The sequence below is a fragment of the Ursus maritimus genome, unplaced genomic scaffold (assembly GCF_017311325.1).
Source record: "Ursus maritimus isolate PB19 unplaced genomic scaffold, ASM1731132v1 scaffold_1, whole genome shotgun sequence".
NCBI lineage: Eukaryota > Metazoa > Chordata > Mammalia > Carnivora > Ursidae > Ursus > Ursus maritimus.
The window spans coordinates 53,464,589-53,481,810 of NW_024423343.1; the positions used below are offsets into that span (position 1 = coordinate 53,464,589).

Sequence of the window (17,222 nt, forward strand, 5' to 3'; positions counted from 1 at the left end):
CTAGAGGATATTGTCAACAAATTTCCCACACAATTTTAGAGGTATTGATAATCTGCAAGGTAGAGACAGAGTTGTTCTTTGCAGATCTTATAATTGTGTATATCTGTTTTAAAGTAAGATATGTACATGTCTCTGAGAAATGACCTGGAGCTCTGGAGTATATAAGCAAGCAAATTATCCTAGAATAAATTGTACATTTCTCTTTACTGTGAAACTTTTTGAAAGCTATAGGTGAATTGTAAGTAGGGCATGGATGTTATAGCCACAACAGTGATTTATTGGTCCAACAGCTCTTTGCTGTTTGGCTAGAGGGGAAGTCCTTTGGGGGCATTTGTTGCTTTAGTCATGGATTGATTTGATTGCTGGGGACAGACACCCACTAAAGCAATCAAATATAATAAGTGGAGTGAGGGATAACATCCCTGAAATAACATCTAGGTAAATCTCCCAGAACACAAGACAGAAAGTTAAGCAAGCCTTGTGGGGACAGGATTTGGCAAATGGAGAGTTCCTAATGCTTCTAGTCTGAATCTTGTTCTGTATTCTGAATGTGGTGCCATATTTGTGTAGCATTTTATGATTATACAATGCTTTAGTCTGTACTATTTCAGTTCATTCTCACTTCTGTGAAAGGTAGGAATCATTATTCCCATTTAGAAGGTGAAGAAGTTGAGGCTTAGAGAAGTTAAATGGCCCAGAATTTTGGAGCAAAATAGTAGCAGAGCTGGGATAGGGAAGTCGGGACTTTTGGCATCACATTCAGCATTATTTGCATTTCCCAAAACTTCCTTTATGACCATGATCATGACAGGTTTAACTCAAGGGAATATATTGGGAAATCATATATTATACTTACATATCAACTTTCAGCTTTTGGAAAACAAAGTAAAATCAGGATTCTACCTTCACTTTCTTGGGTCATTTCATCATTTCTATGAAATGGGCTGCACCTGGGAAAAGATCTTTACAATTCACAATGTACCTACTCTTCATGAAGCATGAGCTTAAGCTTTTGGAAAGCATACTTGATTTCTTCTGTGCTTTCCTTCTGCAGAAGTCAACCTTTGCTAATATATTTAATCACAAACTGGGAAAAGAGGGACCACTCTGTAGAATTTGGCGAATAATAAGAATGGCAGTGTTGACTTATGACTCTTTCTCGTACATTAAGTTGAACATAAACTACCGTTTCTTACAACTGACAGATCTCTTTCTGGTTGTGAAGCTGCATTTCACAGCAACATGTGCAGTGGCCCTGAGCACAAACAGCTAACTGTTGAAAGTAGCATAGTATGATGAAAAGAGCCCAAGCTTTAGACCCAGGCAACTCCGAGTCGGCACTCTAGCTCAGTTATTGATAAATTGCTCCCATTAGGCAAAATATACTTACCTTCTTTTAGCCTCAGGTTCCTCATGTGCATAACGAAGCCAGTAATACTCACTTGGCATGGCTGTTGTGAATATCATATGTATGTCAAACACCTGGCACGGATACCATGGCCCTTGGTAAAAGAGAGCCATCATTTTTATTATCTGAAAAGTCAGTTTCACAATTACATCAATTCCTTTATAATTTAAACAGATCACAAACCTCATTTAGTATCTCTTTTAAGGGCTAACTTACACATGCAATCCTGGAGTAATTGGTGTACATTGTCTACTTGACACTTGTCTACTGGCTTAGAAGACCAAGATTGAAAGTCAAAGTCACAGACTCTCTGTTGCTGCAAAGCCAGATTGTGTAGCTGCTCTCTCTTCAAGGCGAGTTTTAATGTCAGTAGACTCCTGACCTGTCTTTATATGCATACACACACACACACACACACACACACATACATATCCATCCACACGTCCATCCATCCACCCATCCATGCATACATACATACATACATATACTTAGCACTGCAGGGTTTGACTGATATCTTGAATTTAGTATGAAAGGAGGGCTCAGTGGGGAATTTCCTGAGGAATTCATGCTATTTATAAGGCATCAGTGTGAATCATTTGCCCATGACAGATACTGTCTGTGAGGAAAATAGCATTGGTTCTCATCAAAAAGCCATTTCTTAAATTCCACTTCACAAATGTGTACCGAATGCCTAATATCAGCCAGGTATGATTGTACTGGTATAAGGCTGCATTGCATGAACCACAACCAGAAATGGTCTTCATGACAATATTGGTTAGAATCTATGTTTAAAGGCTTATAATTCATCTTTATCCTATAAAAGGAAAGGAAAAAAAACCCAGAAAATCTTCCCCTTCAGCATCATGAATGTGTTCCCCATCACCCACACCCAAGAAGGCCAGTATCCCCTCATGTTAGGAAATTGTTTCAGGCCTCGCTTCCCACCAAACGCTCTGAACTTCTCAGTCTTTTTCTTTGGAATAGTATACCTTGATTGTTTCTCTCTTGCTTGCTCCTCTGATTGACTTTTTTTTTTCTTATTGATTTTTTTTACATGCTCTTCTCTGTTTTCTGATTTGGCCTTCTTTTCAAACACTACGTATGTTTGCCATCGTCTCCCACCTTTGACCTCACGAATAGCACATCCTTACATGTAGCCAAGGCATCCGATGTACTGCACACTGATCCAGATCCAGTGTCCTGAGCCTTCAGTTGCCTGTTAGAGGAGGCAGGAATAGAGTTTAGGCTTCCCGTCATGACCTATCAAAAGTACTTACTTTTCCTTGGAAATTTATTAAGAAACTTGACCAAGATGTATTGATTTTTGCAGGACCACAGGAGAGTATTTTACTTGTGGTAATTCCTTCTTGTGATGACTTTAAGGAGATTGTTTTATCTCAGATCACTGCTGCAACAAGTACACCTCTAAATCAGTTATTTGCAAAAATATGGATTATCAGGATTATTTCTCATCTGTTTTTATCTTAGTTGAGTTTAAAGAATTTGTGACTAGGAAATTTACAAGCTACCATGATCCTATTTCATGGAAGAGGCCAGTCTGAAAAGATGGTGTCAGATGTTAAGGATGCCCTGTGGTGAATGGTCCGAGATGACAGGTCAAGGAGATTAGGCAAGTTTTTGTTGCTCTGCATGTCACTCTATGTCTCATAATTGGAATCAATCCTGATTAATTACTAAGGGCCTTAAAAACTCCATCGAGATCAAATTTAGAAGCACAAGGTGACTATGAACTCTGGGAAACAAACTGAGGGCTTCAGAGGAGAGGGGGGTGGGGGATCGGGATAGGCCAGTGATGGGTATTAAGGAGGGCACGTATTGCATGGTGCACTGGGTGTTATACGCAAGTAATGAATCATGGAACTTTACATAAAAAACTAGAGATGTACTGTATGGTGACTAACATAATATAATAAAAAATTATCATATATAAAAAAAAAGCACAAGGTGAAATACAACAGGAAAAATTTTTATTCCAATCGGAAGTCTTTATTAGTCTTTGTGGATCTGGACCAAAGTTGGTTCAAATTATTATAATTAAGATTCAGACGACATGGTACATAAAATTCGAGTACGCATGTTGTGTGGATTTGAAAAATCAAGCAGTCCTGTGTGAATACTCAGGCTGAGTCACTTATTGCCCAGGGGCTCAGGTGAATTGCTTAACTGCTCATCACTTTCATTTTCATAATGTAAAACACCTACTGTGCAATTCCCAAGGTGTTCTTCCTAGTTGATAAGAGCAGAGCGATTAGAGGCATTGGAGGCTTCTGTCATTGGTGTTTTGGATATATTTCTCTAGTACCCTGAACCACAAAATAGAGGAAGCCTAAATCCTTTGTTAGCCCCTGCTGTCAAAACTGAGTTGTAATTAAGCCAACAAGGTACATCTTCAGTAATGAAAAGTGGGATTAAAAGGGTACCTCATTCCTGGTTAAAAATACATCAGTCAAAGGGGAGACGGGTGTTGTGTCTGCTTGGAACCTCTGCGGTTCAGTGTTGGTGAATTTTTCGATTTTCTCTCTCTTGTTGCCTGCTACAGTGATGTAGTACGAGGTTGATACAAAGCACTTTTGTAGCAAGAAGCCATGTTTTGATTACAGCCCTCTTTCCCCTGTTGTTTTTTAAAAACTTCTATGTGACATAATAATAGTTTTAGAGATTTCATGGCAGAATATCTTATGTACTTTCAGGATCTTAAAATCAATTTTACCATTCTGAATATTACTTAACAAAAATCACATACTGAGGTCCATTTTAGATCAAATGGAAGGCATATAATATAAAGCTGATTACCTACACTTTAATATCTACAAATATTCACATTAGTTTATTAATTTTGATTAGCCACCTACCCTTTAAAATTGTAGATATAGTGAAAGTTTGTTAGATGTTTTATAATATAAAATATATAAGATATAAAACTCGTATGGATTTTATTAATTATATGTATCTTTAGAATTATTTCATAGACACTATGTGTTATGTGAAGTCAGCTGAGCTGTATAATATCCCTTTTCTTATTTTCATGTAAGAAATGACCCCATTTCCTAATTGTTCCCTTTGCTCACACAAGACTGCATGCTCATCACTTAGACCCCTACAGAAACAGGGAAAAGAAATAGTAATATTTCTACAGTTTCTTTAAAAATTTTTTGTGAAGAAAGGAAAAACTGCTTTTTTAAAAATAGGGATAAAGATGCTTTTTTAAATTTTGTGGTTTTTTTAAATTTTTTATTATGTTATATTAGTCACCATACAGTACATCCTTAGTTTTTGATGTAGTGTTCCATGATTCATTGTTTGCATATAACACCCAGTGCTCCATGTAATATGTGCCCTCCTTAATAACCATCACCGTACTTTTTAAAATTTTATTTATTTATTTATTTTTTAAGTAATGTCTACACCCAATATGGGGCTTGAACTCATGACCCTGAGATCAGGAGTCAGATACTCTGCTGACTGAGCCAGCCAGGCAACCCCAGGAAAAACTTCTTCTTCTTTTTTTTTTTTTTTATAATGATTTTTTATTATATTATTTTAGTCACCATAGAGTACATCCCCGGTTTTCGATGTAAGTCTTGATGATTCATTAGTTGTGTATAACACCCAGTGCACCATGCAATATGTGCCCTCCTTACTACCCATCACTGGCCTATCCCATTCCCCCACCCCCCTCCCCTCTGTAGCCCTCAGTTTGTTTCTCATAGTCCATAGTCTCTCATGTTTCATTCCCCCTTCTGATTACCCCCCCTTTCTTTATCCCTTTATTCCCCTACTGATCATTCTAGTTCTTATGTCCAGGAAAAACTTCTTAATGTGGGTAAGTTATTTTTGTCATCATCTAAAGTTTCTAGCAGGTAATAAATATGGATCTTATGACAAACTTATGCTCAAGGGAGTCCTTTAATTCACAGACAGTTCAGCTAAATATACCGTAACATTTAAGGGGATAATGCTTGAAATATTGTCTTTTCTTACAGAAAGGATATGGGGAAGGTGTCAAACTGGACGGATAGCACTTCAGAAGGGGAATTAAGTGCTTTGATACCCTGACAGTGACATCTGTCATACATATTATGGAAAAATGGGAGAACTATTGCCATGTGGACTTAAAGTAAATACTGGGTTCTGCCACTTTCGAAAAAAATTATTTTTGCATGTGAAAATAATTCACTGTAGCTTTTATCCAGTTAGAGGTTATTTGGAGAAATGATATAGTTATTTAAAAAATATGTCTGACTGCTCATTATTATCAATCTATATTTGTTGATTAGATTCTTAACTTAAAATTACATGTCAGCAGCATCAAGGTCATAAAAGTTATGTGGTCAAAACACCATGGAAAGGACTGTGGGGAAGGAAGTTAATCCTATTTAGTCGATTATCTCTAATACATGGTAATGTCAACACACAGTGCAAGAGTGAGAAAAGTGAACAAACAGCAGTGTGTATGTGTAGTTCTCTGAATAAACATTCAGTTTTAGTACCAGTAATCCCATGGAGTAAAGTTTTAATTTAGTGGTTTAGCCACAATGTTCCCATTAACGTAGTGAGAACTGGGTTGTTAACTGCTCATGTATGTTGCCAAAGCATACACCCCTTAGAACTCTGCAAATTAAAATAACAGAATGTGTGCTGAACATATTGGCAACGGCAAGAGCTTTGGCCCTTCAGTTTTCATTGTATTGTCCATTGCCTTTTTTTGAAACTGTGAAATGTATCATATAAACCAAGGGGGAAAGGAAAATATGTATGTCCAGCATAAAGAATAATTATAAACTGGACATTCTTCTATTTCCACCAGGTCAAAACAGAAAACATAGCCATTAGCACTGAAGTCTTCTGCTGTCCCTTCACAATTATATTGTCCTACTTCCTGAACCTCACCCCTCTTATTGCTATCCTGAGTATTGTGCAATTATTCCCTTGCTTTTTTGTTTGTTTTCATGGCATGGCTTTGCCACCTATCTATATTTACCTATTCAACACGCAATTTTGTTTTATCTGCTTTTGAACTTTGTATAAAAGGAATCAGTCTATGTATATTCTTCTGTTTCTTGCTTTTTTTACCCAACATTATGTTTTCAAGACTAATTCATGTTGAAATGCATAGTAATAATATCCAGTGCTATATAATATCCCTTTGAATAAATATACCACATGAACCCATTCTACCATTGATAGACTTCTGAGTTACTTCTAGGTTGTTGTTTTTCCTGCTATAAACATTTGTATGAGTCTCCTAGTTTACTTGTGTGATATGCTGAATAATGGTTTCCCAGAGATATCCACATCCTAGTCCTCAGAACCTGTGACTATGTGACAAGAGGGATTGTCAAGAATTACAGACCGATATCCCTGATGAATATGGACGCCAAAATTCTCAACAAGATCCTAGCTAATAGGATCCAACAGTACATTAAAAGGATTATCCATCATGACCAAGTGGGAATCATCCCTGGGATGCAAGGGTGGTTCAACATTCGCAAATCTATCAGTGTGAGAGATTATATCAACAAGAAAAAAGTCAAGAACCATTTGATCCTCTCAATAGATGGCAGAAAAAGCATTTGACAAAATACAGCATCCTTTCCTGATTAAAACACTTCAGAGTGTAGGGATAGAGGGTACCTTCCTCAATCTCATAAAAACCATCTATGAAAAGCCTACAGCAAATATCATTCTCAATGGGGAAAAGCTGGAAGCCTTTCCCTTAAGATCAGGAACACGACAAGGATGCCCACTCTCGCCATTATTATTCAACATAGTACTAGAAGTCCTTGCAACAGCAATCAGACAACAAAAAGGGATAAAAGGTATCCAAATCGGCAAAGAAGAAGTCAAACTGTTTCTCTTCGCAGATGACATGATACTCTATATGGAAACCCAAAAGAATCCACCCTGAAACTACTAGAAGTTATAGAGCAATTCAGTAATGTGGCGGGATACAAAATCAATGCTCAGAAATCAGTTGCATTTCTATACATGAACAATGAGACTGAAGAAAGAGAAATTAGGGAATCCATCCCATTTACAATAGCACCAAAAACCATACATTACCTTGGAATTAACTTAACCAGAGACATAAAGGACCTATATTCTAGAAACTATAAATCACTCTTGAAAGACATTGAAGAAGACACAAAAAGTTGAAAAAACTTTCCATGCTCATGGATAGGAAGAATAAACATAGTTAAAATGTCTATGCTACGCAGGCAATCTACACTTTCAATGCTATCGATCAAAATACCAATGACATTTTCAAGAACTGGAACAAAAGCCCTTAAATTTGTGTGACAGAAAGGCCCTAACTCTCCAAGGAATGTTGAAAAGGAAAAACAAAGCTGGGGCATCACAATGCGGATTTCAAGGTGTACTACAAAGCTGTGATCCAAAAGACAGCATGTACTGGCACAAAAAACAGACACATAGACCAATGGAACAGAATAGAGAACGCGAAATGGACCCTCGGTCTTTTGGGCAACTAATCTTTGATAGAAGCAGGAAAACATCCAGTGGAAAAAGATCTCTTCAATAAATGGTGCTGGGAAAATTGGACAGCTACATGCAAAAGAATGAACTTGACCATCTCACACCATACACAAAGATAAACTCCAAATGGATGAAAGACCTCGATGTGAGACAGGAACTCCATCAAAATGTAGGAGAGACAGGCAACCCTCTTACATCAGCCACAGCAACTTTTTTCATGACACATCTCCAAAGGAAAACAAAAGAAAAATGAACTTGTGGGACTTCATCAGATAAAAGCTTCTGCACAGCAAGGAAACAGTCAAAAAAACTAAGAGGCAGCCACGGAATGGAGAAATATTTGCAAATGACACTACAGATAAAAGACTGGTATCAAGATCTACAAAAGAATTCTCAAACTCATACACAAGAAACAAATAAAAAATCATAAAATGGGCAGAGATATGAACAGACACTTTCCAATGAAGACTACAAATGGCTAACAGATGAAAAAAAGTTCAAAATCATTAGCCATCAGGAAATTCAAATCCAAACCACATATACCACTTACCCAGTTAGAATGGCAAAAATTGACAAGGCAAGAAACAACAATTGTTGGAGAGGATATGGAGAAAGGGGATCCCTCCTACATTGTTGGTGGGAATGCAAGTTGGTACAGCCACTTTGGAAAGCAGTGTGGAGGTCCCTTAAAAAGTGAAAAATTGAGCTACCCTATGATCTAGCAATTGCACTACTGGGTATTTACCCCAAAGATACAGATGTAGTGAAGAGAAGGGCCATACGCACCCCAATGTTCATAGCAGCACTGTTCACAATAGCTAAATCATGGAAGGAGCCGAGATGCCCTTCAACAGATGACTGGATGAAGAAGATGTGGTCCATATATACAATGGAATATTACTCAGCCATCAGAAAGAACGAGTTCTCAACATTTGCTGCAACATGGATGGCACTGGAGGAGATAATGCTAAGTGAAATAAGTCAAGCAGAGAAAGACAATTATCATATGGTTTCACTCATTTATGGAACATAAGAAGTAGGAAGATCGGTAGGAGAAGAAAAGGAAGAATGAAGGGGGGGGTAAACAGAAGGGGGAATGAACCATGAGAGGCTACGGACTCTGAGAAACAAACTGAGGGCTTCAGAGGGGAGGGGGTGGGGAATGGGAGAGGCTGGTGATGGGTAGTAAGGAAGGCACGTATTACATGGTGCACTGGGTGTTATATGCAAGTAATGAATCTGGAACTTAAAAAAAAAAAGATGTGATTAACCTAAGTATCTTAATATGAGGAGATTATTCTGGATTTTCTGGGTGGACCCAGTGCACAGTCATAAGGGAAGGAGGGGGGTCAGAGTTAGAGAAAGATTAGAAGGTGCTTTGTTGCTTGGAAGTGCATTTGAAGATGGAGAATTAGGCCATGGACCAAGGAATGCAGACAGCCTACAAAAGCTAGAAAACTCAAGGAAATGAATTCTCCCCTAGAGCTTCCAGAAGGAACGTAGCCCCGCTGACCTTGAATTTAGGACTTCTGACCTCCTGAACTGTAAGAGAATAAATCTGTGTTGTTTTAAGCCACTGAATTTGTGGCAATTTTTTACAGTAGCAATAGGAAACTAATATATTCGTGTGAGAGTTTCTTTGGAGTATATATGTACAAGTATAATTGCTGGGTCATAGTTAATGCACCTGTCAAATTTACTATTAATGACAAACTCTTTTCACAAGTAGGATTACACCAGTTACACTTCCTCTAGCAATGTGTTTGATTTCTGTTGCTCCACATTCTTGTTAACACTTGATATTGTTAGACTTCTTCATTTTTGCCAATCTGGTGTGTTGAAAGTTGTATCTCATTGTGGTTTTAATTTGTATTTTCCTGGTCATTAAAGAGGTTCTCATCCTCCTCCCCCCACTCTCTCTCTCTCTTTTTTTTTAGGAGATGGCGATACCATCAGCATAATTGACCCAAATTATAAAAACAGCAACACTTAACATCATGCACATTATTTGACTATTTCATGCAACTTCTTTTCAAAATTATATAAACTTTCCCAGTATAAAAAGTCTCCTGAGAAAGTGCTTGATAATATTAAACTTCAAAATCAACTTTAGAAAAGCAGGGAGTTATTTTCTAATTTTGGCTTTAATTTTTTTTGTTTTGTTTTGTTTTTAACCTGTTAAAAAAATATGGTGGGAAGTGTGTTAGAAGAGGTAAAGAAAAAGGAGTTTCCAGCTGATGGATTCAACATATTTGAAGATGTGAAAGTAGCATAAAGGAAAAACTTCGAGAGCAAGAATATATTATAAATAGCTGTCTTTCAGCAAGTTTTCGTGTCGTCACTTCTATGAGAGAGAGGTGTTCCTGAAAGATATGTGTTTATAGAATCTTCTGTAGAATAATGTTGGCTATCTTGAATGAGTACTAAATTGTACAAAAATGATATTGAAAGAACCTAGATACTTTCCTAAAAGTCCCCCATTCCATCATTTAGATACCCAGTTGTCTGAATATATTCAACATTAGCTCCCCCATCTGCCACTCTTAAGTCTATTTGGGAGTTGCCCAAAAGCATTAAGTTGCTATTGTCTTTCACTGGATTGAAATATTCTGGTTTTGTTAAGTAAGTGCATTAATTCCCCTTTTTATCCTTTGAAAGCCCTATTTTCATCAAAATCCGTGAAGTTCGACACTTCTTTGATATTTGGATACCTTGATAGATAACCTCTTGTAGTACATCACCTATTTCATGCAAAAATACGAACACAGGGATATTGTGTTGCTGGAGCTTATCAAAAAAATTCTCATTTCCTTCCTTACACTTGACATCAGATTCTTCCATAATTTCTTTAAGTTTAGCTTTTGATAAAGCTTGTTCAACTGGCAGATCATGTGACTTAGCATACTATTCTGCTGTATAAGACTACTTCTAGTCTCTGGTAAGAATAAGATCAACTTTAATAGCGTAATATTTTTCTTTTAGTTGAATATCTTTTTTTGACTTTTATCTGTAAGCAGTTTACAGTTGTCGATGATATTATAACATGTTGGGCAACTTTTCCCTTATATTTACTTAGTTTTACTTATTTGACAAGACCATGGTCACAGATAATTTTTTCTACCCTTGCAGTGTTCTTGATGGGAACTGAATGTTTTTGGAGTTTTGGAATCATTTTCACAAAAACAGCAGACTCTTAATTAGTCATTTCTTAGCTATCCAATATTCATCTCAATGATCTTGATCTTCTGTATCCTCCTCTTCAAGGTGAATATGTATTGGGCCAATACCACCACTGCCACCAGCGCACAAACTCCGGCACTGCCGACTGAGCCCACTGTCCCCATAGCCAGCCATGGCCCTCATTTACCTCCTAGCCAGGAAAAGAAGAGGCCAATTACAGTGGGCAGCAGGGCACACATACGCTTCACAGTGAACCCTCTGAATACCAACCTCCTTAATGGTTACATGTATTGTAAAAATCTTTCCCTTCTCTACTGCTTGCTTTTCATTCTTTTTTTTTTTTTTAAGATTTTATTTATTTATTTTATTTTAGAGAGAGAGAGCATGAGCGAGGGGAGGGGCAAAGGGAGGGGGAGAGGGAAAGAATCTCAAGCAGACTCCATGCTGAGCTTGGAGCCCTGATGCAGGGTTCCATCTCGTGACCCTGAGATCATGACCTCAGCCAAAACCAAGAGTCTAACACTTAACCGACTGAGCCACCCAGGTGCCCCACTTGATTTTCATTCTCAGTGGTGAGTTCAAATTCTGAATTTTACTGTAATTTATCAATCTTCTCATTTAATTTTGCATTATTTGCTTCTTATTTAAGAAACAAGGTTATAGAGAAAAATATTTGATATAGTCTTTGGCAAATTTTATAACTTGGTATTTTATATCAAGTATTTAATTTCAATTCATTTTAGCGTTAGACTGTAGGATAGGGATACAACTTCATTTTTTTTTTCTGTTTGGATAAACAATTGACTTTGTGTCATTTATTGATTAGATCACCTTTTGTCATGATCCATAATGTCTGCTTTGTCATAAATTCATTCTCCATATAGGCATGGATTTATTACTAGGCCCTCTATTCTTCCTTTGGTCTATTAGTTAGTGCCTGCACCAGTATCACAGCCTTGATTTCCATAGGTTATAGTAAGTCTGGATATCTGGTAAGGAGAACCTCCCAGCCCCACCCCACACCTTGTTCTTCAGAAGTATCTTGGCTTTTGTTGGCCCTCCTTTCTTTCTTGTAAATTCTGTAATCAGCTTGTTGAGTTTCTGTTAGAACTGTGCTGAAGTTAAAGATCAATTTGGAGAGAATTATGATATACTTTCTGATATTTAGTCTTCCCACCTGAATATGTTAGATATTCCTATTGACTATTCTTTAATGTCTTTCAATGAAGGTTTTTTAGCTCTCTCTATAGAAGGCTTAAGATTCTTTATCATAGATATTTAAAAATGTTTATTGCTATTTTAAATTGTATGTTTTAAAAATTTACTTTTTAGCTAATTGTTGTGGGAATCTAGAAATGTAATTTTACTTTTGTGTATTGATTTTGAATCCAACATCTCTCATATTAATTTAAATTTTTACTTAAAAATTTTGTTTGCCCACATGACATAAATAACTAAAATGTAAACTTTAAGGGGAAAAAATTGGTATTTATTAAGTTTCTACTGTGTGCCAAATAGTTGACACAGATTATTTCACTTAATCTGTAGAACTATTTTATTGCGTATTTCCTCAGCAGACATTTATTAAGTAATCCCTTTGTGTTAAGCTTTTTATTTTCCTTTGAGATTTTCTGTATAAGCAATCGTATCATATACAAATAATGAAGGTTTTTGTTTTTTTCAATCCTTTACCTTTTATTTCTTTTTCTTGCTTTACTGTGCAAGGACCTCCAGTACAATGTAGAATAGGGTTGAAGAAAATAGGCATCCTTATCTTGAAACTGAGATTCTAGAAGATGCTTTCAAAGTCTCATTGTTAGGTATCAAGTTTCTCTGGGTCTTTTGAAATGACCTTTATTGGATTAGGAAAATGACTTCCATTACCAGTGTGTTAAGGAGGTTGTTTCTCTTCTTTTAAATCACAAATGGATATAGAAGGTTATCCAATTTTTTTGGCTTCTATTAAGATATGATTTTTTTACCTTAAATTGTTAATGTGCTGAATTACTTTAATTGATCTTCTCATGATAAACTAGTAAACACCAACTTGGTCTTAATAAGTTATCCTATTTATACATTGTCTGATTTGTTTTGTAAAAATGTTTATTTTCAGAGTTTTTGCATTTATATTCACTCATAAGTGAGATTGGCCTATATTTTTCTTATAACATCCCTGTCTGGTTTTGAAAGCTGTTATATTACAAAGGACTCTTTTCCATTGTATGGAATAGTTTGTGTAAGATTAGAATTTCCTAATGCTTGAATGGTAGAATTTCCTAGAAATCCATCTGGATCGTGTGTGTGTGTGTGTGTGTGTGTGTGTGTGTGTGTCTGTGCGCGCACACGCGCGCGCATGCATGCCCGCGCTTAATGTGACTATTTTAAACTACTGATTCAATTTCTTAAAATTGACACTTTACATTCTCTCTTTTTTTAAAGATTGGGTTGTTAACCTGTATGTATCTGTTTATTTCATCTCAGTTTTCAAATTTATAGGCACAAAGTTGTTCAAAAGATTTTATCTGCTTAATCTCTGTAGCAACTATAGCTTTACCCCCTTTTTATTTAAAATTTTTAATGCCTTTCTCTTTTGTTTTCTCTATATTTGTATATTTTTTTACTTTTTGGACCTTTATTGACCCTCTTCATTATATGCTTATTTTCTTTTTCATTAACTTCTGCTCTTATTTTTATTATTTTCTCTCATCTTCTTGAGTTTTGTTTGCTGTCCTTTTTTTCTAATTCCTTGTGGTTGGATATTCACTTCATTAAGTTGAACTTTTCTTTCTTTTCTAATGTAAGTGTTTAAGACTAAAACTTTAAGAATTTTTATAACTCTGTGTCCTACAGTTTTGGTACATAATACTTGTAACATCACCCTGGTATTTTTCTAAATATTTTCTAAAACGTTTATAATTCCATTTTTGTTTTTCTGATTGATAAGTTGTTCAGCAATGTGTGTTAAATTTTCCAATATTTTATTTCTCTATTTTATTTTTTCTAACTAAAGTGCATTGTGGTTAAATGATATGTTCTGTGTTATATCAGTTGTTTGACACAATGATTTCAAATTGTCTATTTTGATGATCTAGCTTGTAGTCAGTTTTCCTAAATGTTTGATGTCTGCGTGACCAGTATTATGAAGTGGTTGGGTGTAGTGTAGAGCCAGATGTATCAGATGTTCTTGTATATGAGCACGTGAGTGGGTGGGTTATGGTGCGGGAAACATGCTCATAAGATGTTCTTTCTTTTTAAGTAAACAGAGGGACTGGGACACTATGAAGTTTTAAAGTTGAACTTTCCTTTGATATTCGAGGTCTATTATTGCTTTATCCACAGGAGCGTGTGGGAGTCTTGTAGATTTGGGCAGCCCAGGGTTTTTGTGGTTTTTGCTTCTGTTGTTCCATCCTATGCGTATCCTAATCCAGGAAGAACCATAGGTGGTTAAATTGATTGCTCATTTTATCAATGTGAACTGAGATTTATAGAATGGTTCCTAACCCTGTTGCTTCTGTGAGAGTGAGTGCTAGCTGATATGTCTAATCTTTCTAACCCAGCCGAACCCAGAGCTGAAAAATGTGATGAATGGTATAAATGGTTTGTTCTGCCAAGGACTTGATCTAGTTTGTAAAAAGGCTGTTACAGTGTTCTGCCGGCTGGTCAAGGAACTATCTGGAACAATGCATCAGGCAGGAGACCAGTTTCAGGAGGGGCTAACTAAACCTATTGAAGGTGGGATAATTTAGACAAACCTGCCAAAAATCAGTCTGCCTGAGTACTCCAGTGTATCTATCTAGAAGACTCCTGCTTATAAGCATTTCTTAGAAAGCATCTTGGTGCTTTATCCAGGAAAATATACCCTGGGTGCTGAGTCCACACTTGTGTCTATCCAGATTATTTATGAATGATTTGTGCTGATGGAAACAAACCTCTGAGAGACCTAACCACATATCAACACCTTTGATACATGGTTCTTTGTCTCATATTGGAGGGCTGGAGATTCATGCCCCACTGTTTTGTGGCGCATATGGCCATATAACTTCTGGAGAGTGTCCAAGTACTCTCAGCACGGCTATTTACTTGCAGCCAAGCTAGAATGAGCACTAGGGAAATGGAGAGCCTGGTCTAGGACAGGAAAAAAGGATTTCAGGGGCACAGTGGTTTACAGAGGGTATGGAATGTATATGGAACTAATTAGCTCTAGGCATCCACCTGGAAGGTTGGCGGGAAGTAGTGACACACAGCTTCCAAGTCTTCTTCCCAACGGATGATGCCCGATCTTTTCTAACCTGGACTTTCAGTGGTTGGAAGATTTGTTCTTAATCATTTTCTTTTTAACTTAACATCTACTGGTTTAATAGTTTGTTGAGAATTTTGTGAACAAATATAAGGCTGCTAATTTTTGGTTTCTAGTATTTATCCTTTTGGAAAATCAGGATGTTTTCCAGTATTATATATACAGTGCCATATAATATGCTGCGGTGTTTAGCAATTAAATGTGGAGAGGGTCAGATTCTAAAAGAGTTGAAATATCCATCTATATCAGGACATTGCTCAACTATAGTATCTTGGCCATCCTTTTGTTCTTTGTTCTCTGTGATTTTCAGAAAATATCAAATTCCTTTGACATTCTGTGTAGAAATTCAACTGGACTGAATTTTTATGGTAAAGAATTTCATAGCCAGGACAATAATGGCTTAAAAAAATAACACGGCTAGTTAGACTGGTGCTATATCCTGCTTAAAGTGTAGAGTGCTGGGGCTCCTGGGTGGCTCAGTCAATTAAGCCTCCAACTCTTGATTTCAGTTCAGGTCATGATCTCAGGGTTTTGAGATTGAGGCCACTTAAGATTCTTCTCTCCCTCTCCCTCTGGCCTTCCCCCCTCCCTCTCTAAAAAGAAAAAAAGTGTAGAGTGCTATACTGTCTATTTTTCACATATTTATATTATTTATGAGACTCAACCCCCCTCCATCTTGATAGCTGTCATTTGGTATATCTTGCCTATCAATCAGGTAGTATAATGACTTCTATCTTTTTGGAAGGCTCTTTTGACGTTACAGTGCTGTCCCTGACGGTAATTCCAACACCCTGAGGTAACTATGCTAATTAGTACTGCTTTTATAAACTTCTTTTCGTCATGTCATTTTTCCATGTTGTAATAAAAGCACTCAAATGTGTATGATAACAACCTATAATTTTTTTTTAGTAGTAGTGTGGATATACCTTAATATAATCAATTTCTATTCTCAACTTGTCCTTGTCATAAATTCCTAGAAGTGATATTACTGTATTGAAAAGTATAAAAATCTCAGGGTGCCTGGGTGGCTCAGTCGTTAAGCGTCTGCCTTTGGCTCAGGGCATGATCCCAGCGTCCTGGGATGGAGCCCCGCATCAGACTCCTCCGCTGGAAGCCTGCTTCTTCCTCTCCCACTCCCCCTGCTTGTGTTCCCTCTCTCGCTGGCTGTCTCTCTCTCTCTGTCAAATAAATAAATAAAATCTTTAAAAAAAAAGAAAAGTATAAAAACCTTAAAGGTTTTTGTTAATTTATTACCAAATTGTCCTCCATATATATTTCACTATTTTGTATTCTCACCAGCAGTGATAGATAAAAGTAGACTTTTCAGGGGCGCCTGGGTGGCTCAGTCAGTTAAGCGTCTGTCTTCAGCTCAGGTCATGATTTCAGGGTCCTGGGATGGAGCCCTGTGTGGGGTTCCCCACTCAGCATAGAGTCTGCTTGTTTCTTTCCCTCAACCCCTCCCCCTGCTTGTGCTTTCTCTCTCTTTCAAATAAATAAATAAAAATCTTTAAAACAATAGAAATAGACTTTTCATAAAAACTCTCAATAGAGTATCTTGTATTTTGACATCTTAGATTTTTAATCTTTGCCAATTTTATAGAAAAAACTGTAACTATTGTTGTAATTTGACAGTTTCACATACTTATAGCCCATCGAGAATTTTTCTTTTGTTAATTCCTTATTCCTATCTGTTACTCTTTTTTTCTCATTGATTTGTCAGAAATCTGTATGTGAAGGATTCAACACCTTGTCAGCCATCTACTTTTTAAAATATTTTTCCAATTTTATTTTACTTTTAATTCTGTTTGTATTATTTTTCAG

At 36.6% G+C, this 17,222-nt stretch overlaps 1 protein-coding gene and 1 pseudogene across 1 annotated transcript in view; one reads left to right on the top strand and one right to left on the bottom strand.

Moving 5' to 3' along the window:
• PDE11A (phosphodiesterase 11A) overlaps positions 1 to 17,222 on the top strand; it is a 357,140-nt gene that overhangs the window by 22,720 nt on the left and 317,198 nt on the right. The window lies entirely within an intron of this gene.
• LOC103659611 lies at positions 10,303 to 11,441 on the bottom strand (annotated as a pseudogene).